The sequence below is a fragment of the Lissotriton helveticus genome, chromosome 7 (genome assembly GCF_964261635.1).
Source record: "Lissotriton helveticus chromosome 7, aLisHel1.1, whole genome shotgun sequence".
Taxonomy (NCBI): Eukaryota; Metazoa; Chordata; class Amphibia; order Caudata; family Salamandridae; genus Lissotriton; species Lissotriton helveticus.
Window position 1 is genome coordinate 1,010,921,994 of NC_136068.1, and position 25,221 is coordinate 1,010,947,214.

Sequence of the window (25,221 nt, forward strand, 5' to 3'; positions counted from 1 at the left end):
CAATCACTTATTTGCGTTTTTTCTCCAATTTCTGCCTTTTTTCTCTCTGGTTGACTTATCACCCTCTGACTCTCCCTCCCCTCATTTCGTTTAACTCAATCACTTCCTGTCTTTTGTCTTTCAGTCTTCTCTTTCCTTCATCTCATTTTCCTCTCTACCTTGTTCTTCTGTGACTTATCCTGCTTCTCCACTTTGCTAGTTTTCCTTCTAGCTTATTTGTGTTTTTTCTTCACTCGTTACCCTCTGTCTTCCAGAGCATGAGGCATTTTGTTAAGGTTCTGGGGCAGTCTGAGGATCCTGGGCTGTACCTAGTTATTTATAAAGTGTCCGGTTGCCAAATTGGATAGCCAATGGGCTCCCTTTGCACACCTAACTCTCTCGGGACAGTAAGTGCATCAATTCAAGGCTTACTCCAAGAGGTGGAGGGGATTAAAGGATGAGAATCAAGTCAGTGTGGCACAATAGATAATACTCAATAACTAGAACTTCCTTCCACCGAACACTAGAATTTCACTTAATGTTAAGCTTGTTGGCCAGTGCTATCATAATGGAGTATGCTTTGGGTTGACTAAAGTGATTTTGGATGCGTTCATGTGTCTTGGGAACGTATAGAGGTGAATGGTAGGATTCAGGAAAATATACTGGTACCCAAGTGGCAGATATACAGGTACCAAAGTTGTCTTTTGTAGTAGCTGTCTTCAAAATAAATAAAAATGCCCTGATCCAAAACCCTTAATTAAAACAACACCCCCCCCCCACCATGAATAGTATTGGGTGCTCCTGGTAAGGACCTTGGTCATGCAAAGTCTTGTCACTGGTGCCCGTTCGAGGGATCCGGTGCATTTACTCGCATTCAGGGGCCAACTGGTACCTTTGCTTGTGATGGAGGCACTTTGAATATAGTTCCCACCACGAATTCCAAAGATGCCTTTCCTACAGGTGCCTGTAACTTAGAATCTACTGGTTGCAGTTTACATTTCCTGGTGATGGGATGCCCAGAGGTACTTGGGACATCCTTAGCAAGTCTCAGTGGCACCAATTACCTCTGGTCAGATTGAAGGAAAGGGTGTTTTAGACGTTAATTAGAAACATCTCTGGAACCATAGAGTCAAACCAGTGGTTCAAATGGTTCATGATTCGAGACTAACTCCTCCAGCTGATGGAACCAGACCCCATGCAAACTCTCCCCTGGTTCCTTTGACGGTGGGAAGGAGCTAGGTACAGGCATTCCATGGGGCGGTTTGAGATGATGCATACTCAACATTCTTGATGTTGAATGCACGGAAGCAGGTCCTCTGCATGGATGTTTTGTTATAATTGCTTTTCTAGGTTATCTAGGCCAGTGCAAGCATATACCCCGAGCAGCCTTAGTTCCCTGAGCAGTCTCCATGATGGCCATTCCAGTGAGTTGCACCTCGAGTTGTCTCCTGAGCACCTTGTCACTCTTCCTGGTAGACCGAGTCCAGCTGCGTGTGCAGGGAGGTATGTATGCCTCCTTTCTTACTTGAGACCAAGCAGCAGATGACTGTTCCAGCTTTCCCAAACTTAGGTCCAATCTGGAGGGAGAATGGCAGCCACAAAGAGGTTCCACTCTAGGTCCTTGTCTTCCTTTCTTCCACAGCTGTGCAAGCCTTCTTTGTGTCCAGTCACTATTGTATTGTTTTGTATTGTAATTTCATTTATATAGCGCTTACTACCCCTGACGAGGTGTCAAATCGCTTTTTCGGCGAGTAGCACGCTACTCCAGGACCCATTGAGGATTAGTGTTGAATTAGTATAGTGAAACATGCAAGTACATTTTAAGTGGTGGATAGGTTAGTCAGTTATTTGGATTCGGAATGACAGCAAAAGGATAGAGGAGGAAAAAGGTTTGTATTTATATAGCGCTTGTTAGCCCTGATGGGGTGTTGACACACACTATTCAGGAAGCCCATAAAGGATTAGTGGTGAATTAATATGGTGCAATATGAAGTAATTTGAGTAGTGGGTATGTTATTCAGTTATTTGGGTAGAGAAGGGTAGGTGGTGGGATAGAAGAGGGAAAGAGGTTTGTATTTATATAGCGCTAGCTACCCCTGATGGGGTTTTGAAGCGGAAGTAGCACGCTACTCTGGAACCCATCAGGATTAGTGTTGAATTAGTATGGTGAAGCATGAAAGTAATTTTAGTAGTGGATATGTTAGTCAGTTATTTGGATTGAGAAGGGTTGGGGAGAGGTAGAAAAGAGGGAAGAGTTTAGAAAGGTTTGTTTTAGGGGATCGGTATAGTAAAAGAGGTGTCAGATGATGCAAGGAGGGGTAAGGTAGGAGAGTCTAGAAAGGGATATTTTGGGGATCATAGTAGTGGTATGGGATTTGGGATAAATGAGAGTGGATGTAGAGGATATATTGATAGATGTATAGGGTGAGAGATAGGGTAGTGCATTTCAAAGAGTAGTAGAAAGAAGTTCGAGATGAGTCAGAAGGTTGGACTAGAAGATATATTGAGCGAAGTATAGGCTGAGAAATAGGGTAGTGCATTGAAATGCTAAATTAGAAGAAAGTGATAAATATATAGATCCATAAGTAAATTGAAAGTATATAGATACATAAAGGAGGTTAGTATATTGGGCAGCATTTCTGGCCCTGGTCAGTCTCAAATAGGCTCAAACAGGCAACTGCCCTTGTCCTCTCTGCCCTTAGCCTCGATGCCCGGGTTGAGACGTTCTAACCCTGGTCTTTTATAGCCCTAGTAATCAGGTGACCCCTTCAGCCAATGGGAACCCTAGCCCCAACACTATGTAATCACACTAGCCTTAAAATCTAGAACGAATAGGAGAACAGGACCTGTCATTAAGAGTGTCTGAGTTCTTTAGTTTGATCTAGGTGTCATTAGCATAGATACCAATGTTGCACCCATGCGGCTGGATGAACACAGCCATGGAGCCACAAAGGTTGCATAGAAGTGGGGACCACATTCATCCTATAGTGACCCTGCAGTGTGTAGCCCAGACTGATGAGGAGAGAGTCGCAGCTGCTTGGAACGACCAGTCAGCAACAAAATAAAAAAAAAATCCCATAAGTGGTTTGATATCAAGATCTCTTGGACAATTAAAGGCAATGTTGTCAGGGACTGGTTCAGCTACTCACAGCAGATCTGGGAAGGCCACAAGATACCACCGAATGTGGAAGTGTTTGGGAAGGACACAAGTATGGGAGAGTAAATAGGCCTCAATGCCACTCATCTTGTGTGGCAGGGAGGAGCTCGGCTAACCTGATGGCTGTACAAATCCATCATTGAGTAAACATGCACTGGAAAGCTCTCTTAGCACACGGAAGCACACTTGTGCCAACAAGCACTATTCAACCTATGACGTTCCCTGAACCTCCATCAGACCAGAGAGTGGCCTTTGATGTTGAAGTGAGGAGCTGCAGTGAACATCATGCATTCTACTTGGCTGCTTGTTAGTAGCCAAAGGCCTGACTGGCATAGACCCATTGGTCCAATTTTAAATTTTGTTTGGATACCACATTAAAGATCAACTTTACATCAACTGTTTAGGAGGGCCATAGGCCCGGGTAGACTCATACCCGGCTTTTTTTAATTTATTTTTAAGGAATTTGTTAAGCGCACTATCACCATTGCAGGCATCCTGGCACTGACTAGATCAGATGAGAAAGGAAATGATCACAGGGGTGAGAATTATCAGGCGGTTATCGTGGGAAGTAACCAGGTTTTGATCCTTCTCCTAAATGGGAGAAGTTCAGTGGTATGCCTAATGTCGGCCGGGAGCGTGTTCCAGAGTCTGGCAGCTGCAACCTCAAAGGATCTGCCTCCGGCTCTGACTTTCCTGAATCTGGGAACAGCTGCAAGCTTGGCCTCAGAAGAACGAAGTTGCCTAGTCGGGGTATACCAGGCAAATTTCGATTGAAGGGAGGCAGGGCCAATTCCATGAAGAGCCCTAAAGACTATGTAAAGGGCCTTGAATTGTATCCTCTGTCTCCCCGGTAACCAGTGTAGTTTGCCCAGAGAGGATGGCCCGTGTGCTCTTCTCGGGAGCCCCAAGGCCAATTTAGCAGCTGCTGACTGGACCCTTTGGAGCCTATCCAGCAGGAACCCAGGGGATCCAAGTAGAAGGGCATTACAATAGTCCAGTCTGCTGAGGATGGTACATCTTACCACTTGGGCACAGGCGTAGGAAGGTAAGAGAGGCAGGACTTTCCTTAGGGAGCGGAGGATGGCAAAACAACAAGCAGTCACCTTTTGTATGTGCGTCTCCATACTGAGCCTGTGATCCAGCATGACCCCCAGATTGCGGACTGATTCCACCGGACGGACTTTGGTCCTAGTTTCCGGGGGCCAGAAGTTATCTGGGAGTGGCCGGGGATCTTAGATCCAGCGCTGACGAGCACCTCCGTCTTCCCTGAATTAAATTGGAGGGAGTTGTCCTTTAGCCAACGAGATATATCACGCAGGCAGTTGTGGAAAACCTCCACAGATGTAGAATCCTCACCTTCCAAGGAGAGGATCATCTGCGTGTCGTCAGCGTAATTGATAATCTTAATATTAATTCTTTTGATAAGTGTGATCAAGGGTCGAAGATAAAGGTTAAAAAAGGGTTGGACTAATTGCTGAGCCCTGGGGAACCCCATGCGAAATCAGAGTAAAAGCTGCCTGAAAAGGGGGGATAGACACCGCCTACTGCCTATCTTGCAGAAATTAGTGGAACCATTGCAGCGCCGACCCTCTTACTCCCGCCTCAAATAGCCGCTTCAGTAAAATCTTATGGTTCACCGTGTCAAAGGCGGCAGACATATCAAGCAGGATCAGAAACGCTGCCTGCTTTCTGTCTGCACGTCTCTCAAGCTCGTCCATAGCGGTGATTAGGGCGGTTTCGGTTCCGTGGGCAGGCCGGTAACCAAATTGATCAACGTCAAGAAGTTGATGATGTTCCAGATGGTTGGAAAGGGTGTTACTGACCAACCGTTCAACAATCTTGGCTGGAAACGGTAGCAGGGAGATGGGTCGGTCGTTTTTAGAACAATCTGGGTCAAGAGAGGGCTTTTATAACAAAGGAGATACTAACGCCCTCTTCCATTGAGCTGGAACAGTACCAGTCACCAGGGATTGATTACAAATTAGGTGGAGTGAAGGGTAAAGTTCCTTCTCAAATTCCTTCCAAATTTTAAGAGGAACAGGGTCTAGGGGGGAACCTGAGGAAATCCCACTGGCTAGTTTACTAAAGGCCTCATACGTAAGAGGAGGGAACTCAAGTAAAAGTTCATCCGGCGCCAACTGGTCCACTAGGGACCCCACTGTAAGGTTAGAGAGCGGGCCGGAAACCGGAGAGACTTCCAGGTCCCTAATAATGTGTTCAATTTTTTCCTTAAAGAATACAGCAAGGTTCTCGCAGAGATCTTGGGACCGGATTATGGCGTTTTTGGCGCATTCGGGGTTAGTAACACTATTCAATATATTAAAAATGCTCCTAGAATTGTTGGCGGAGTTGCAAATCATAGAGGAATAGTATTCAGCTTTTGATTTCTTAATCAGGTTCTTATATTCACGAACCTTGTTTTTCCATACCTCCTTAAAGGTTTCTATGTAATCACGTCTCCACCTTCGCTCGGCTTGTTTACAACCCTGCTTCAGATTTTTTAAGGTATCGTTGAACCAGGGAGCGGAGTCGTTACCCTTACAGCTGCGAGTTTTTAGAGGAGCATGAGCGTTAAGAGTAGCTGTGATACCGGAGCATAGTGAGGTGTAATTTTCCTCTACTTGCTTGTCCTCATCCAAGAGTTGCTCCACCTGGAACACTTCACCAAGGGAGTGCAGCCGAGTAAGGGCTCTCCAGTCTCTGCAACTAAATTTCCTAGTCAACACAGGCGCTTTATAATTGCCACCGTCCCTGCATATGAAAAATTTGACAAGTGAGTGGTCAGTCCACTCCATAGGCAAGGTTTCCCCCATCGCCACCAGATGGGGAGCCGCGAACAGCAGGTCTAAAAGGTGTCCCGCCTTATGGGTTGATCCAGTAACCAGCTGGGAGAGGCGAAGCTTTCGCAGGATTGAGATAAATTGCGAAGACCTGAGTCAAGGGATCCATTGCACCAAAGATTAAAGTCCCCAAGAATAATCAGCTTGTGATGGGAAAATGCGATGTTAGTCAGAGTAGCCAATAGCGTTTGTTGTTGCTGAAGGCTAAACGCACCAGGTGGGCGATAGCAAAGTACCCCGGTAACAGTAGTCCCGGAGTGGGCCTGAATTGATAAGCCTAAAAGTTCAGTGCCCTCAGTTGGATCTAAAGCCAAAACCTTAATGTTACAGGATGCAATAAAAATCACACCTACCCCCCCACCTCTCCCAATAGTCCTAGGAGTGTGTAAAAATTTAAACCCATGAGGGCATGCAAAGCCGGGGTCAACCAGGCAGTCAGGACGAGGACGAGGCAGTCAGACGAGGCTTGAGCGTTGTGGCTTGCCCAGCTCCATTTAAAGAGGACTAAGGGTTGCAGCCCACTTTTAACTATGAGTAGTTGCATCAGGGTGTCTGGGAGATTAGTTAAAGCGGCGTTATCACAAACCTTCCTCTTCATTTTACTTATTCAGGCTAGCGCTAGAAAATATTCAATCATCATCGGGGCTCAAGAAACAAAGAAAGGAGGAGGGACATCGGGGTTCTGCTGCTAGTGACAGGAAAGAGTCTACATCCCCACATTGATGAACGGGGACTGAAGCGTGTGCAGAGAAGGTACGAGGTTCAATACCGGATGATGTTGGTGCAGTCATAGGCTCCACCGATGCCGACCTCCAGACCTGCCAGATCCACCTTTTCCTGTAAAAACACATGGATGGCCAAGAGGGTGAGAAAGCGGAAATAGCCATGGTGGCTGCGAAAGCTAACTAGAGTGTCTGCTACCTTTGAACGTTTGAAGTCTGCTCCTCTGTTGGGTGGAATAGTTTTTATGGCCTGGCTCAACAGACTCTGATGTGTGAATGACCAGTAGAGAGGAGCTTTGTCTCCGCCCACACGTTGGGAGTCCGGAGAATGTGTTCTGATTGGGCAGAAGTTGTGTACTTCCACAAAAACAGTGCTTGCCCTATTCAGAGCTGTGATGATTTTGTTAATGTATCTAACTGCCTGGGCTTTATCTTTCAGGGGCACATACATAACATTGTAACACTATAAATTGTCTTATGTAACTAGATCATATATGGTGTTCTTCTCTAGCAGCAGTACAGATGGGAGGAGGACAGTCATTCCCGTACATGGATTTTTTAGGTCTGGCTTGCCAGTGCAGCTTTCACCTTACCTTCGAACCTACACCAATATTATTCTACAGTTCTTCGCTTCCACACAAATACATATCAATTGCCAATGCTTGTTATCAGATTTACTGTCCACCTTTACAGACGCCCTCTCTATTTTGTACACAGAGACTAGTTCAATCTGGAGGTGGTGCAGTTTATTAGCCTGCATCTGGAGCTCCATTGTCAGGGGAGAGGGCCGCTACACAGGAAACGGTGGAGGGTTGCACTCGGCAGAGGAATCCTGCACTTGGGTTCAAAAGAAATGGCTGAAAGGAGAACTCCTCCCACCCACCAGGTATACTAGACTCTGGGAGGGCAGCAGGAGTGAGTGTGTACATGCAGATGGACATCCCCACATATGCAGGGTCGAGTAAACCCCACAACTCACAATTCGGTTTTAAATACACTCAAACCCACACATGCCACAGGACACGTCATATCTCCCAGACATGATGTATTTTGTTAACGGGTACTGCATATACCTTTTTCAAGAGAGAGACTGCCAGCAGTCTCCCACAGGCGTTCAGTTAAAAGGCCTCTGCAGTTCATTAGACACACTCCAACACCACTCACTACATAGTCAAACTCTGCAAAAAAAAAAGTTGGGGTACGCTTCCAGCAACCTTAAAATCCGAGCTAAGCTTGCCTTGACCAAAATTAGCATATAACAAGCATTTGCAATGCAATAGGTCTCGCATTAGGAAAGTTTGAGCTATTGGTATTGTAAATGGCAAAGTTTTTATTTATGTTTTTTTTTTTTTTAAATAGCTAAATTAATAGCTTTGTCATTTACAATGCCAATAGTTATAACTTTCGCAAATGTGATACCTATAGCATTTGTAATGCAATATGTTTTGTATTTACAAACCGCGAGAGGACCAAAATACCGCAAATCAAACATTCTCGACGACAGAGAGCCCCTGAATTTGGTGTTGTCCTTGTCATTTTTCAACCCAGGTCATGCCAAAGTCAGTGGCGGAACCTTATCCGTGCGCTCAGGCTACCTGAACCAAACCCTAGTTTAAGGAATGCCGTCTTAAAGCTGAAAGCTTATTAAGTGCTATGGTAACCAAACAGCTTTTAACATCTAGTCATAAATTGCAAAAAACACCACCGGAGATGAATAATTTGCAAAAAAAAAAAATAAAGAATAACTCCATGCATTGTTTTATGCGGTACACAGACTGGCACTTTTAAGCTCTCACCACACACCATCACCAAACAAGCGGCCATTACAAAAAGTAAACAGCAATCCGGACACCCGCCTGAAAGAAGCATTTTCAGGGACAACGGCGTCGATCTGAGAGGACGATGCGGTGAGTGAATCGATCCGACTGAGCAGGGAGGGGCCGACATCGGAGTCCCTGGGTCGGCATCTGCAGCGGGCCGCGGTCCATTATGAGAGGACAAGTAGTTGTCTAGTGACAGCCATATCTCGCTCTTTTTCCCTGAGTTCGTTTGGCTGTTGGTCGTTATGGTGTCGGCTCCTCTTAGGAAAATGACCCAGTTGAACCAGGCTTTGAAGGTGGCTTTTGCTGTGTCCTTCCAGTTGTTCAACACCGTTTTGACCGTTGCTGTGAGCAGGAGGTCAATCAGGTCGCTGTCATTTTCGGATGTTATGGATGGGTCGGTGTATCCCAGAATTAGGTGGTGAAAGTCCATTGATAGTGTGGCTCCTGTTACGTCATTGATTAGAGTGTTTATGGAGTTCCAGAACTTCTTTGTTTTGGTGCAGTGGAAGAGGAGGTGTGCCAGGTCTCCTTTCTGCATGTCGCAGTTCCAGTTCCAGTTCTCTCTGATACCCATGGCGGCTAGACGTGCTGGGGTCCAGTAGGCCCTGTGTACTAACCAGAATTTTGTCTGATCGAGGGTCGTTGTCACCTTCCTCCTTGACGTGGAGGACCATAGATCTGCCCTTTCCTTCTCTCTTAGCTCTCTCCCTGCCGCTTCTTCCCATTGGCTTAAAGTTTTGTTATTTAATTTGGAGGTTTTGGGGGTCATGGCTCTGTATATGTGCGCTATCTGGTGTCCTGTGATGTTCAGGCTGTTAGCGTATTGTGTTATTGATGGGGTGAGCATGTTTATATTGGCTTTGGCTATTGCCACTCTTATTTTAAGGAAATTATAGAGCTCTATGGTGTCGAAATTGTATTGTTGTCTGAGTTTGTCAAACGCAGTCTGAGTCCCTTTCTCCTGTAGCTGGCTCACCGTTGTTATGCCGTGCCGGTACCAAGTGTGCATATCCAGTGATTTATCCCTATATTTAATTCTAGGGTTGTGCCAGAGCGACTCTAGCTGAGTTTGTCTGACGCTAATGTCTAGTAGTTTGTCTAATTTTAGTAGGGCCAGTCGTGTGTTCCTAAGGATTGCGTTCTGTTTGATCGCGGGGTGTTTTGTCGCTGTGAGTAGTGCCACGGGTTCCATTCCCCCTAGTAGTCTCCGCTCTAGGGAGAGCCAGGATAATCGACCTAGAAAATGAAATCAAAAGATTAGAAGCAGGTCACATAAGCAACCTAGAGGACAGGAACACCCTCACAACCCTAACAAAGAAAAAGTATGAATTAAACAGGATCCTTAGTGAGAGGGCAGGAACCTGGATCAACAAGTATAGAGCAATAAACCTGTGCTCGGCCAACAGAGCGGGTAAAGCACTTGCGGCATACCTCAAGGGCAAGCAGAGGCAGCACACAATAACAGCAGTCAAGGACAGCACGAACAAATCACACACATCGAACAAAGGAATACTAGACACTTTCAGAGACTTTTACGCACAGCTATACAAAAAAGACGAAACGCTAAAGGCAGATGGGGGGAAGGAGCTACTGGGGAACATCACAACTCCAACACTGTCAGGAACACAGAAGGAAATACTGGACTCAGAAATAACTGGAGATGAGATAGAGAGAGCGGTCAAAAGCCTGAAAGATAAACAAGCCCCTGGGCCGTACGGGTTCACAGCCAAGTTCTACAAACACTACATCACAACACTCAGGCCAGCGATGACATCAGTTTTCGCGAGCTGTATACATAAAGGCCGCATGACGCCGTTGATGGCCGAAGCTAACATTATAGTGATCCCAAAAGAAGGCAAAGATACACAACATCCGAAAAACTACAGGCCAATCTCACTGATCAATGTTGACTGTAAAATATACGCCAAGATCCTTGCTACCAGGCTCAACACATACCTTCCATCCCTCATACACTGCGCGCAAGTGGGATACCTGAAGAACAGGATGTCCCAGGACAATACAAGATTGCTATGCCACGTAATCAACCACGCGACCAAAAGCAACAATGCGGCGGTCATGATCGCCCTTGATGCAGAAAAAGCATTCGATAGAGTGTCATGGCCTTACTTAGACCAATGTATGCAAAAATTCGGACTAGGCCAACACTATAGGAAGATGGTAATGGCACTGTACAATGAACCCAAAGCCCGCGTGGTAGTGAATGGAGGCACATCAGATATACTAGATCTCGAAAGAGGGACGAGGCAGGGATGCCCGCTATCTCCAGGCCTCTTCCTACTAGCTATTGAACCCCTACTGAGCATGATACGTTCAAACCCAGACATCAGAGGCATACCTATAGAGGGAGAATCCTTCAAATTAGCAGCGTATGCGGACGATGTCCTCATTGTAACAGAGGACCCTGATAGATCCATTAAAGCACTAATGGACACCATAGATCAGTTTGCGCAAGTGTCAGGATACAAACTTAATAGAGAGAAATCTGAATGCAAACCACTGAACATACACACCAACAAGACTGTACTGGGGACCTCAGGTCTAATCTGGCAGAAAAAAGCCATTAAGTACCTGGGCCTCCTGTTCGAGAGAGACCTGCGGACCACAGTAGACCAGAACGAACAAGCAATCTTACACAAAATAAAGGAGAAACTAGAGGGATGGTCACCAAGGTTTACTACATGGTGGGGAAGGGTTGAGACCATCAAAATGATGGTCACCCCTATGGTAAACTACACGCTCAACATGCTACCACTAACCAACACACCTGACTTTCACAAAAAACTGGACAAACTACTGAACACGTTTTTATGGAGAGGGAAGAAACCTAGAATCAGCCTTCAGAAACTCAGACTCCCCAAGGCTCTAGGAGGTCTGAACATAACAAACTTTAGAACCTTCCAAACAGCCTGCTTGGCAGCACAGGGTCTGCACTGGAGAACTTTACCATTTTTAAAAATTAAGTTTAGGGACATGGGCCAAACTATTGACTCCGATGATGTTCTAAGTAGTGTTCCATAAAGGGCTGTAGAAAATCATTTTATGGAGAGTACAGCGTTTTGGTCTTTCCGATGGCCGCAGTATTAACTTCTAATACTTTGTTTCATCTGAAGTACATTTTGTACACTAGAGATTGTGTGGCTTGCTTATACCGAAAATGCTTCATTGTTTTTGGCTAATAGGTGGTAGTAAAATGTAAATTGATTTCACCTATTTCTAATAATTACAAAAATGTAGTTTGTAATGGAGTAATTAAATTTCTTTATTTTCATATCCATTGCATTGTGAGATTTTATTATCAGGAATATTGTTTTTCAATTTTAATTCCGTTTATAGTTTTAATTTTCGGTATTTATTTCAGATTCAGACCACTTTATATCGACACTGAGCCATAAACGCATGAGAGAAAAAAAGACGTAATAAAATAGATCAAACATGTAGGACAAAATAGGCGCATTTAGAATACTCTACTTATACATCCTTCAAGCTAAACTGCCGATGGTCTTAAAACAATAAATACATTGCAATAGAATGAAAGTAAATTAGGCAATAGAGCAAAGAAAAGTGAAGTAGCTCTCTGGCTAGAGATATTGCAGTGTCTACTAGAATTGCACAACCAGTTGTTCGTACGTCTGAATCAAACTATAAATTGATTAAAATTGCATAAAAATAAGTTGACCAGCAACTAAAAGTTAAAATCCATAAACACTTTGAAGTTCCTATATGAATGTAAATGGTGCACAAGTTTTGCATTCCTCTCCACACACCCATCAAGAATCTAGAAAGATCAATGACCATCAGTTTGCTAGTATCATATCTTACTATATTGAGGACTTATTTGTGCTCCCTAGTGCCTAAATTACGGCATAATGCAATAATCCAGCTCCCCCTACAATGCACATAGGCTGGGCAGAAAAACATAACTTACTCGAAGTTTCCTTTGTGGCACCACAGGCTGGGCACTGAAGCTCGACCGCCCGTGGCGCTCAAGCCCTCTTGGCAGCAAATATTTGGAGGTGCAGGGTATCATTTCGAAATTGCAGGTACAAACGCCTAGCAAATGGAGGTTCTATTTCATCCAAAAAGTCCTTCTTTGTAAAGGAATCCTTAACCGCAAGAAAGGCATCTGTTAATGTTCCATGTGTCAACTGGGAGTGTATGAGTGTATCTCTAGGTTGTCAATATGCAGTTTTGATGTGTGACTTGGTAATATGCCCAGCCATATCCAGGGCACTCCATAAGGTTGGCAAGCCAATTTTTGTCAATGTACCCTTCAAATACTTAACCCATAGAATCTCACTCGAGCCTTCTTGGGATAGAATTCCCTCTAGCCCTTGTCGATAAGGTAGAAGCTCCGGGGTAGCCGATCGCCTCCTCCATTAAAGTAAGGGGCACAGACCTAATTGATCAGAGAGTGCTCTCAGCCCAAAGTCCTACCTAAGTGGAAGCAAAGGAGTAGTTATGAGTACACCTACCAAGAAGCGATTTGTCCGCCATTGCTAATGAAGTCGCACCCAGATTTCTGCACAACTTGGCACCATAGACAGCTGACCCAAGGGACTGCTGGTTATATATCTGTAGGGCCGGCAAAATGGGGCAAGGCTGTGAGATACGTGACCTCTTTAGAAGGTCTCCTGCCACTTACTCAATTTTTGGGTCTCGCTGGCAATGCATCCGCAAGGATGCATTTGTCCAGGTGGAGACCAATAGCGATCAGTGTGGGGGGAAGGAGGACAAGAGGGTGTACGAGCTTGGATTGCTTGGATTCGTGAACGCGCACGTCGCGTCCCGCGCCATACACATGCGCGCGCAGACAGACACTCGCTCACACACACACACACACCCTCCCCCACAGTCACACACACGCACTCCAAGACACATACATACACACACGCACGCACGCACAGCCCGCGGCCCCCCCCGCGCGCGCGCGCACACACACACACACACCACACACACACACACCACACACACACACACCACACACACACACACACACCACACACACACACACCACACACACACACCACACACACTCTCTCTCTCTCTCTCTCTCTCTCTCTCTCTCTCTCTCTCTCTCTCTCTCTCTCTCTCTCTCTCTCTCTCTCTCTCTCCCTCTCTCCCTCTCTCCCTCTCTCCCTCTCTCCCTCTCTCCCTCTCTCCCTCTCTCCCTCTCTCCCTCTCTCCCTCTCTCCCTCTCTCCCTCTCTCCCCCCCCCCCCCCCCCCCGCAGCTCAGCAACCCACTCACCGGCTTCCTTCATGCGGCGGCTCTCCTCAGCTGCAGGGCCCGGCAGCAGGACTCTTCTTCCCTCCTTCGGCGCAGGGTAGGCTCCTGCCTGCTCTGGTGCTCCAAACACGGCTCCAATCGCGGCTCTTCCGTGGGAGGCGGGGTAGGCTCCCGCCCTCCTACTTCCTGTTTCCGGTTGTCGCGCCGGCCTGCCTGACTTCCTGGTCGCAGGCCGGCAGAGTGACGGCGGTGATTTGCGGTATTTATTTATTTAGTTATTTATGCATTTTTATATAGCGCGGACTTTACCCGAAGGCGGTATTTATGTATTCATGTATTTATGCATTTTTATATAGCGCGGACTTTACCCGAAGGCGTCAGAGCGCTTCACATTAGGAACAGAAATTAAACATAATGAGAAACATTACAAAAGAACAGGTTGCAAAAACATACGTTACTTACATAAGGTAATAGTGACAATTGTGAGCAAACAAAATACATGAGGTAGTAAAAACTATGAGCAACCAAAAATACATGAGGTAGTAAAGGTAATAGTGACAATGGTGAGCAAACAAAATACTTGAGTAAAAATTGTGAGCAACCAAAATACATGAGGTAGTAAAGGTAATAGTGACAATCGTGAGCAAACAAAATACTTGAGTAAAAATTGTGAGCAACCAAAATACATGAGGTAGTCAAAAGTGCACAAGAGGAAAAATTGTGAGCAACCAAAATACATGAGGTAGTAAAGGTAATAGTGACAATCGTGAGCAAACAATATACTTGAGTAAAAATTGTGAGCAACCAAAATACATGAGGTAGTCAAAAGTGCACAAGAGGAAATGAAAGTGACAAGTGTGCAGTTATAAGAGAAAACAGAGTATAATTAGAGGTATAGCCTGCAATAAGTGCTAGACACTCAGGCTCAGGAACAAGCGTTACATGGGCAAGGTGGCACTTGTGCAAGTATCAAAGGTAAAGACATGTGAGAGGTAGCAGCCGTGTGTTGCAAGGGCAGAGTGGTGTGTGCATGTTACAAAAGGGCACCGAACACCAGTACATGGAAAATACTGCAAAAAGGCAGACCCTCCAATCACAGGCATACACTGGGAAGGCACTTCCATGGTCATGGAAAGTAGAAATTATCAGTAGTGGGAAGTCTTCCTCACAAATAGCAAGAGGACGTGAATTACTTTTGGAGGTGTCTCTGGAGGAGGAGAACTTTGAGGTCCCTTTTGAAGGCCTGGGAGGAGGCGGTGGTCCGGAGCTTTTTTTTGTCCTCTCGCGGTTTGTAAATACAAAACATATTGCATTACAAATGCTATAGGTATCACATTTGCGAAAGTTATAACTATTGGCATTGTAAATGACGAAGCTATTAATTTAGCTATTTTAAAAAAAAGAAACATAAATAAAAACTTTGCCATTTACAATACCAATAGCTCAAACTTTCCTAATGCGAGACCTATTGCATTGCAAATGCTTGTTAATCTTCTTTGGGTTATATGAGGTTCCACCTCAGATGTTCAGTCAGTGTTATGCCACATGAGGGCAGAAACCAACATGTTTGTTAATCATGGTGCATCATTGTCACATTGGTTAAAAAATTTACAAGGGCATTGAATTAAAGAATAAACAGATTAGTTCCCAAAATGCACCACTGCCTGACTCCTATGCTCACAGGGAAGGAATCACTTTGTTCACCTGCGGTACCAAACCTAACCTGCGCATAGTTGTTGATGTACAGTCTGACTATAATGAGTAGTGAATAACTGTGCACCCCATCTCGAAAAGGACATGCCAAAGCGTTAATCTGGGTACTAAATCAAAGCTCAAGGCAGATCTCCAACACAACTTAAAGTTGTTCCCCACCCAGAGTAACAGTCTTCCAGTACAGCATCTGTGGACCGAGCTCTTGATTGATTGTACTTGAGGACTCTCCAAAGCCCGCCTGGAGAGGTGTCAGAATCTCATTGGTAGATAGCCAAGCCTGAAGTCTCCCCAAGAACACCTTGCTAAAAGGTTTTTGCACGATATCTATTAGACTTTTAAGTTTGTAATTTGTAGGCAAATCATGTGAGCCCTTTTTGAAAATGGGGATTATTTCCACTCTCTCCATGTTGGTGGAATAGGAGTCCTCTTCACAATAGCTGTAAATACCACTGAAAAGTAAGCACTCCAGAAGTCTATCACGTTCAAGAACAAATCACCTGGGATTTTGTCTAGGCCCGGGGCTTTGTTGGGACAATTCTCCTGATTGCCGTACTCCGTGCTTCCACTGCAATTATTTTAGCATTCTCTTCTTGAATGCATATAAAAGGTCCTGTGGAGTCGGCCATGGGGCTCACAGCCACCTCTCCATTACCTCTGAATAACTGACGTGATTGCCCAGGGCCCAATAAGTTCCATGCAGTATCTTGCTGCAATCCCTTCTGCATATATAGGCTTGAAAAATGTGCCACCCAATCACTAGCTGCAATGTTATTTTCTATGGAACGGACCTGTCCCTGCTACCAGAGAGTACCAAGTTCTAACAGGCACAATGGTCATTGGGTCTAGCTGCAGCTACGAGGGCCTCCTATAACCTCTGCTCCCAATCTTTTTTGCCCATCGAAAACGCCTCCCTATAAGACCGTCTGGCGGTTTGGAGCTGCGATCTCTTTCTCTGTTTAATCGCAAGGACCAATTTGGACTTGCCAACTTTTCTCAATTTGTTAAACCAAGATTGGGGGGCGCTTCCTCTCCAGTATTCACCCAATTTCGATTAGAAATTGTTTCCTCCGATTTTGATACGACCAAGTGTGGATCTCCGCTATTGCCCTCAGTGACTCAGAAGCATCCCCTGCAAAATCCAATAGAGTCATACCCTCCATACCAATAGAGACCAATCTATAGATCTTTCTAATACACTCCTGAGAGTGTTTTAGACTACTCCATTTATCCCGGCATCTATTACTAGTAACTCTCAATCTTCTATCGAAAGGCTCCCCTAAGGTATTATATTGCATACTAATGGGCAAGCTCAACTTGAGAATCAGGACATTGTGGTCACTGTCAGAACGGATAAGAACTATCATATCCATCACGAATGGCCATCATTTTATATCCAACATTATAAAATCAATTAAACCAGTATGATTCACCCTATTAAATGTATGGTTGCTAGATTTATCAGAGACTGACCTGCCATTGCAAGCAAGAAGCCCATGATTTAGTGTCTGGGCATTTTTTGGACTGCTAGGGGAGACCCATTTCTTAATGGGGGGATTTCCAGCTCCGGAATAGGCCAGGCAGCATCCTCATCAGTCAGTACAGCTGAGCTGCCCACACTCAGAGGTTCAAATAATTTATTTTAATATTCACGTATGTAGGTATTAGTCTTTAGGTGGGATTACCTGCAGCTGATTTCTTACTAGCTCTCATTGAATAAGGTGGATCATGGCAGTTGTGCCTTGTCCATCAGAGGGAGAAATTAATCAATAGGGAAATGTTAAGAATGTTTTTCACGCCAGCGTACCTGAACAGCATGAAATGATGGTACCTCAAAGATTAAATATGGTGTAAACTGTAAACCGTTATTATCAATAGTTTTTTTTTTTTTTTTTTTTTATGTTTGGGAGCTGTTTTTATTTGAAACAATTTGAGTAATTTTGGAGTTAGCAACATATACATCTTCAAATACTACAAGGGAATTTGCTAGTGAAAAAGTAAAAAAGATCAATATAAACATTAAACACAATAACCAGCAGTCCTTGCATAAATTGATGTAATGTCTCATCTTTTCTAGAGGTTGGCGTGGAAGGTCTTACCCTTTATATTTCTTGCATCAACAGCTCACAATGATAACAGTTATTTCTTATTCATTCCAGATAGGGTTATTTTAGATAGTCAGAACAAGACATTCACTTTCACATTGTTATAAGTTGTATCAGGATGGGAAGGGGGATTAACCAATTTCCTTATTTTCTTTTTTGTTTGTTTTACAAACGATTTCATTCATCTCTCTCAGAGGATGAATCTACAATGTCTACTGTTGTCCATTCATCATACAATTTCCTCCACTCAAATAGATCTTCTGTCATCTTGAGATCTGTGTAAACTATTTGTGTTCCAATACTTGACAGAATGCCCAAAAGCCACTCTGTTAAATATTTCCGCTAGTCATGGAACGACCGACCCAGTTCCCAGAAACAATGTATGGACCTTTAAGCCTTTTACCTAGAAGAAGTGACAAATCCATTATTCTAAATTTTATTTACCCTCTTTTCTGTAAGGGATGTAATTCCAATGAACACTGTTGGGACAGTAGCTTCACCCCATCTCCGATGGCAGATCTCGATTGTGATTTGGAAGATGTTGGAGGTTGTGGAGTCTGGCTATCAGATTCAGTTTTCAGAGGATTCAGGATCATTCTTCTACTCCACTTCAGCCCCATGCTGTCCTCTTCTTCTCAGAGACCCTTTTTAAGGCACATCGGATGTATTGGACAAGACCATGTTCCAATTCCCAGCAGGGCGTGGAGTACTTTTGAATCCTCTTGGTGTTCAATTAGTCTTCTGGAAAGTTCAGGCCCATTTTGGGCTCAAAATAGTAAATCAACTTATTTTACTGAACATTCAAGATGGCAACTCTGCAGTCAATTCTACTGGATCCGGCAGATCTTTTAGGATCCTTGGATTGTTTGGATGCATCACTTTATATTCAAGTGCATGAAAGGTCTCTTATGTTTTTAAGATTCCGCGCTCTGGGAAGTCATTACCAGTTGTGGTTCTCCGGTTGTAACTGGCCTCTGCTCGAAGGGTTTCACGAAGGTTCTAGCTCCTCTGGTGGGTATACTGCATTTCTGGGGATTCCTGGAAGTTTTCTACCAGTGCGCGTGGTTAATTTGTTCTTATTTTTCCAGAGTGGCATGGTTGTTCATCTGGATTGTGAGGTCCTGCATTCCAAGGACTTTCTGCTGGGTATCACAAAGCTAAAAAGCAATGCAGGACTTACAAGGAATCGCAGAATGGGGAATGATTCAATTTGGAATACAAAACAGGGCTGAAGATTGTTGTATGTTGAGCCATTAGGTCTGAGAGCAAGGTGGTTTTCTGCAAATGTTTGATAAGGTACTCGTTGAAGGGATAAGTCTTTATTCTCTTTCTGAATTTCAGGACACATTTTGTAAGTTAATTACTGCAGTACGCGTGTGTTCTAATCAATGTTTATGGTTTTTTTTTTTGTTTTTTTAAAAAAGACCTTTATTGTACTTCAGCAGCATACACCGGGCCTGGCCTACAACCCCGTGGGCCGGCCGTTACGTAGTCAAAATTACTTTGAAATATCGGTAATAACACAGCCCCTGTGCCGACATACCTGGGGTACGGCGGCATTCCACAATCATGAGTGTACACAATTCACAGAAGGATCATAAATCACATAAGGTCCATTTTCTATTTTTAAATTAACTAAATTGACTAAACTCAGTAAGATCGCATCGCACACAGAAGACGACATAACATTTATGTGTGTAGTAGTTTGTAAACACGTAGAGCAAGTACAGGTAAGTCCCCATCAGTAAACCTTCTGCGGCCACTGGCCGAATACCTGAATGAGCAAAAAGAAAAACCCACCATACAGCACTGAACCTCGGGGAGGCGACTCTCAGTCTGAAAGGGCCTCTTCCGAGTCAATCTGGGGCGGTTCACAAATATCCCCCCTGAACTTGTTCCACGCCCCCCAGATCTGCCCCCATTTCCTGGGGCATCCCCGATGGATAAAAACCGCTTTCTCGGCAACCATTGATCTATCCATGTCCCTGCACCAGTCCCTAAGCGTAGGTGAAACTTCAGCGCCCCACAGTCTAGCTATGTTTCGCTTCGCTACCATCATCCCCAGCATGGCCCAGTCCTGTTGTCGAAGGGTTAAATCCGTTGCGTCCCATACGTTTAACAGGCAACGCCGGGGTTCAGGCAGCAGGGAGACATTCATGGTCTGAGACACGGTACGCATCACAGCTGCCCAGAACCTAGCCACTCGACCACAGTCCCAAATAGTGTGGTAGAACGTTCCCCTCTCCCCGCAGCCGCGAAGACAGTACTCGTGTGAGGCCCTCCCCATCTTATGTAGGACTGTTCTGGTGTAATACGTGCGGTGCAGTATTTTCAGTTGTACCAATTTAAGTCTGGAGGGGATCGCTGTTTCCCGCGGCGAGGAGATAGCCTCCTGCCAATCTGAATCCTCAAAGTCGCCCACATCCCTCGCCCAACTCAACCGTAACCTAGTCAGCCTGTCCGACAGATTGTTCACCAGCTTTCGATACGTGAATGACGTTGCTTTGCGGGGCATGTGTTCCGTGAGCAATCTATCCTCAAGAGGAGTGGATTCTGGTAGGGCTGTCTCTGCCGGGATGGCTGCCTGCAATGCATGGCTGATTTGCAGGTACCTATAGTGTTCAGATCGCGCCATCTCATATTTGGTTTGTAGAAACGTAAAGTCCACTACCCTGCGTTTCTTCCAAAGGTCTCCCACAACTGATATTCCTATGTTGTCCCACGCCTGGAACCCCTTACTGTTGCAAAGGAGGCCTAGTCTGTATGAGTCCCACAGAGGTGTCATTTGTGTGATTGTGTTAGCGCATCGAAGATATCTGTGCGCCTTGTACCAAATTAGAATCGTGTGACGTGTCGGTCCAACCAGGTCGTTTGGAACACTACGGCTATAAAGGTTTCGCAACAGACCTCTGGGCTTCAAGCCGTGCCTATCAGCTAAGTAAGCAGGTTCGGTCTGTGGGGAGTGCAACCAATAGTTAATTTGTTTGAGATGGGCCGCCCAGTAATATAGTTCTATGTTTGGAAGTGCTATGCCACCATCATACCGATCGTTTACCAGTTTGCACTGTGCAATCCGTGCTGGCCTACCGTCCCACAGCAGAGCCGAAACCGCAGACGAGATCGCCGCAAAGTAGGAGGGGAGGACCGGGAACGGGGTATTTTCAAGAATGTACAGAAAGCGGGGGAGCGTCATCATTTTGAACAGTGCAGCTTTGCCAAGGAGAGTAAGAGGGAGGGAACGCCATACTTTCACATCCCGTCTGAAACGGTCCAGTGGGGGTTTCAAATTCAGGGTGTGGAATTCGTCCGGATCTGACGAAGCGTAAACACCCAGGTATTTGAACGCCGCGTCAGTATAACTCAAGGGGCAGCTCGCCGGGAGAGACGGTGGGTGACCCGCAAGGACGAATAGGACCGATTTGGACCAGTTAATCCTATATCCCGACACTCTCCCAAATTTCTCACAGACGTTGAGAAGCTCAAGAATCGATTTTTTGGGAGAGGTGAGATAGGGCAGGATATCGTCCGCATAGAAAGATATGCGATCTTCCCATGTCGGCGACCATCGGATACCCTTAATGGATGGTTCCCACCTGATCCAAATTGCCAACGGTTCCAGGACCAAAGCAAACAGTAGGGGGGAGAGTGGGCAGCCCTGCCTTGTCCCTCGACCAAGCAGGAAGTCCCTAGAAATGTGGCCATTGGCTACCACCTGGGCCAGGGGCCCAGTATGAAGTAATCGAACCCAGGCGCAGAACTTGGGGCCAAAGCCCATATGGTGGAGCACAGCAAATAAGTAGGGCCATTCTACGGTATCAAATGCCAAAGTGGCGTCGAGGGAAAGGAGAACAGCTGGCTCTTGTATGCTGTCCCGGCGGGCCAAAACGGCCTGCAACCGTCGAAGGTTATGCAACGTATTGCGAGATGGCATAAAGCCAGATTGGTCTGGGTGCACCAAGGTGGCAAGGTGCGGGGCCAATCGCTGCGCTAATAACTTGGCCAGGATTTTTGGTTCCGCATTTATTAAAGAAATAGGGCGGTAAGAGGTGCAAGCCTCAGCCGCCTTACCGGGTTTATGGATCGGAATAATTGTGGCGAGGCGCTGATCTCTAGGGAGTTCACCCGCTTTCAGACTATCGGTAAACATATTAAGAAGATGGGGGGCCGTAATTTGAACCAAGCTCTTGTACAGCTCCACTGGGAACCCGTTGGGGCCCAGTGCTTTGCCAGAAGCCAACGCGTAGGTTGCCTCCTGTATTTCTTCCACCGTGATATCTGCGTCAAGTTGGAGCACCGCTTCTGGAGAGAGGCCAGGGATGGTTAAGTCTTTGATATAATCATATGCCTCCTCGATCGAGTATTGCGCCTGGGGGGTATATAGGGTCTCGAAGTGGTCTGCGAGCAGGTCGACTATGGTCTCGGGATCCAAGGTCATATGACCGGAAGGCGATGTCAGCTGGGCAATGACTCTGCCCGCCCTCTCCTTTTTGTCCAGCCAAGCCAGCATCTTACCGGCCTTGTCACCTAGCTCGTAAACCCTGTGACGGGTGGCCTGGATTGTGCCCAGCACCATTTCTTTCTGGCACGTCATCCACTCATTGCGCCGTAGCCGGACAGCCTGGGCCGCCCCGAGGGACGGTCGAACCTCCTGATCCCGGATCGCAGTGTTAAGCGCCTCCTCCAAAGCGTGAAATTCCCGTCGCTGTGTTCGTTTGTGGTCAGCAACGGAGGCTATGGCCTGTCCGCGTAGGACCGTTTTGTAAGCCTCCCACAAGGTAGTGGGTGAATCCACCGATCCAGAATTTTCTTGGAAATACTGTTCAGTAGCCCTGGTGAAACCATCAATAGTTTTAATGTATACCAAAAGGGCATTCTTAATTATTTTCCCTTAATTAGTCTAGGTTAGTTTTTTTTAACACGGCATAACATGCGCTCATGTTGTATACATATATATACTCATAAAGAACTATTGGCCAGATGTACTAAATACTGGTTGCAATTTGAGACCAGTATTTTTGCGAGCAGTATGGAATTTTATGAACCGACCTATGTTCAAGTAGTTCAGTTCATGAAATTCCAAATCCGAGCTGGTCGTCATCCAAGCCTCTTCATTAACATTCACTAGGTTGGTCACAAATTGCGTCTCACTCTGATTGGCGGCCATTGCAGTGATTTTAGCCTGCTTTCGCCTACAGGCCACCATGTTTGTGATCATCTTTTAAATGCAGCTAATTTTCCTTAAAGGTGACAACAAGGCTGTGTTTAAAAAAGAAATGTTACTTTTTAAAGTTTGTGTGACAGTTATTTGGACCACTGCCTACTTAAAAAAAACCAAAAAAAAACATTTACTGTATTTGTGAATGGTGTAGCCCAATTTTCTTTAACAGTCACAAAATGTATTAATGGCTCACCACCCTAAGTCAGGAATCAGTAATTTTTCAATGTTTTGCAACCGAATTTCGCTCACAAAACTTTGATACATCTCATAGTAATTCAGTATTTGGAAAGGGCGCATTCCTACAAGACTCCCCCTCCAAATATTGAATCAGTAGCCATTCGCAATCCTGTTTTAGGATTCGGTAAAACTTTACTGAATCCTAAAATGGGATTTGTACATTTGAAAAATCATATTTGCGGTCTCTAAGTTTGGGTTGGCATGTTTGTGGCTGCAATAATGGATAGGACGTCTGTCCCTATAAAATCATACATTTATTTTGTATCAGAAGTAGATAACAATCTACAGTTCATGGCACTGCTTTAGTCCGTAATCAAACTGCATTTCTAGCCAGTATGAATCATCATGAAGAACTGTATTTCAATATTCATTTATTGTATATTAATCCCAAACATTATTATCAGGACAAGATATTGTTTTATACTAGCTTATATTTTTTAATGTATATGTCTCACATAATTGTTTTTTAAGCTCATAACTGTATTAGGCAAATAATTATCAAGGGGCAAATACTTAACCCTTACTTATTTGATTGTTTTAGACTAAATTGAATTCATTAATGTTCAATAGGAATCAGATAATCATTAGGTACATTTATTTTTGATTGTTCATCGTGTCTTAGAATCTGCCCTTACACATACCACTGAATTATGTTTTGTAATATTAATAACACATAAGTTTCCTTGTACGTCCTACGTCCAAAATATCTTAAGGTTCCTCATATTTCCAAAAGATGTCTGAGTCCTTTAAATTGGTGTTCGCATGATTTTAGACTGGTGTCCAATTTGGTTCAATCATCAATACCTTAATTTTAGCGCATCATATATGATAGTGCCAAATTCTCTTAATATGTAGACATACGAACACTACTCAGTGTTTACACTAACGTTTATTTCTTTCCAAAAATATAGGAATCATTAATTTATAATTATATCCTACTCTTTTTCTAAACTAGCTTTATTGGAGTTTTTCACAAGTCAGACTATTGTAATATTTGTGCTCCACATGTTCAGCAAGCTTTTAAACACAGCAGTTAATGATACTCTTTTACAGCGACCCCCTGTTAACAAAACAATCACAGCCCCCCTTGAGCCCATACTTTGCCTTGGATGCCTGGTATTTCGCCCCTTGATTGGATGTGTTGTTGCCTGGTGAGAGAAGATGGGTGGATCATGGAACTCCCCACCAGGAACCGGGTCCTTGTAGGATTCGATAGTGTCTCGGAGCAGCCTTATTAGTTGTAGGAGTCCCTCTGAAGGGTTTTTACTAAGGACCTCGCAGGCGATATAGTGGGAGTGTTAGAGTCAGGGTTAGTAAAGCTGTCCACTAGTGTGTCCCTTTGCTTGGTCTGCACCAATAGTGCCCACTCCTCATCTGGTTTCCCTCAAGAGTAATCTACACTATCATCCCGCACACTTCTCTTTCTCCCACCTCCATGTGACTATTTGGAGTCCCCTTGGTGCTTTCCAGTAGCTTGCAACTTCTCTTTTGGCCAGGATGAAGTCAGGTCTTGGAATTTGTTTGTGATCCTATTTCTAGCAGTGTGTGTGAACCATCCCAGGAGACAGTGGCCCTGAGAGGTATGGACCTCTCTACCTATAGCTGTTGCCACCGTGGCCGTGACCTCCCCCCAAAAGATGCCAAGTGTAGGGCACGTCCAGAACATATGTAGGAAGTGTGCTCCCTGTTCCCAGCATCTGGGGCAAGCTGCTTCAGCCATCTGGAAGTACCTCTTGATGTGCTCGGGGATTAAGTGCGATCTGTGAAGGACATAATAGTTGAAATAGTTGATGAGTTTGAATCTTGCGTTTCTGGAAACTTTCAAGGATCTTATCCCGTTGCTTAACCTCACTGGGGTCTCCCAGGTCTGCCTCCCATAACAGGGGCAGGCTCTCCAGCGGGCACTGAAGGTCCTCTTGCACCGCTCTGTACAAACATGAGAGCACCTTTATAGGGTCCACGAAAAGGGCCATATACTGGCATCTCCAGTGCGCATTAGGCTCAGTAGAGCCAATGTTCCAGTGCTTCCAAAGCGCAGTAGTGATCGCCCTATGGAGGAGAAAATGTGACTGTGGCAAAGCAAACTCCACCGGAACTCCTAGAATGGGAGCATCTCCGACTCTTGGAATAAGTCCCCTATCTTGGTCGCACCTGCACCTGTCCATTCCCCCAGCCTCCGCAATG

At 45.1% G+C, this 25,221-nt stretch overlaps 1 protein-coding gene across 3 annotated transcripts in view; it reads left to right on the top strand.

Annotated features, from left to right (window-relative positions):
* The window catches only part of MRPL22 (mitochondrial ribosomal protein L22), a 71,802-nt gene that overhangs the window by 36,228 nt on the left and 10,353 nt on the right, over window positions 1-25,221 (top strand). The window lies entirely within an intron of this gene.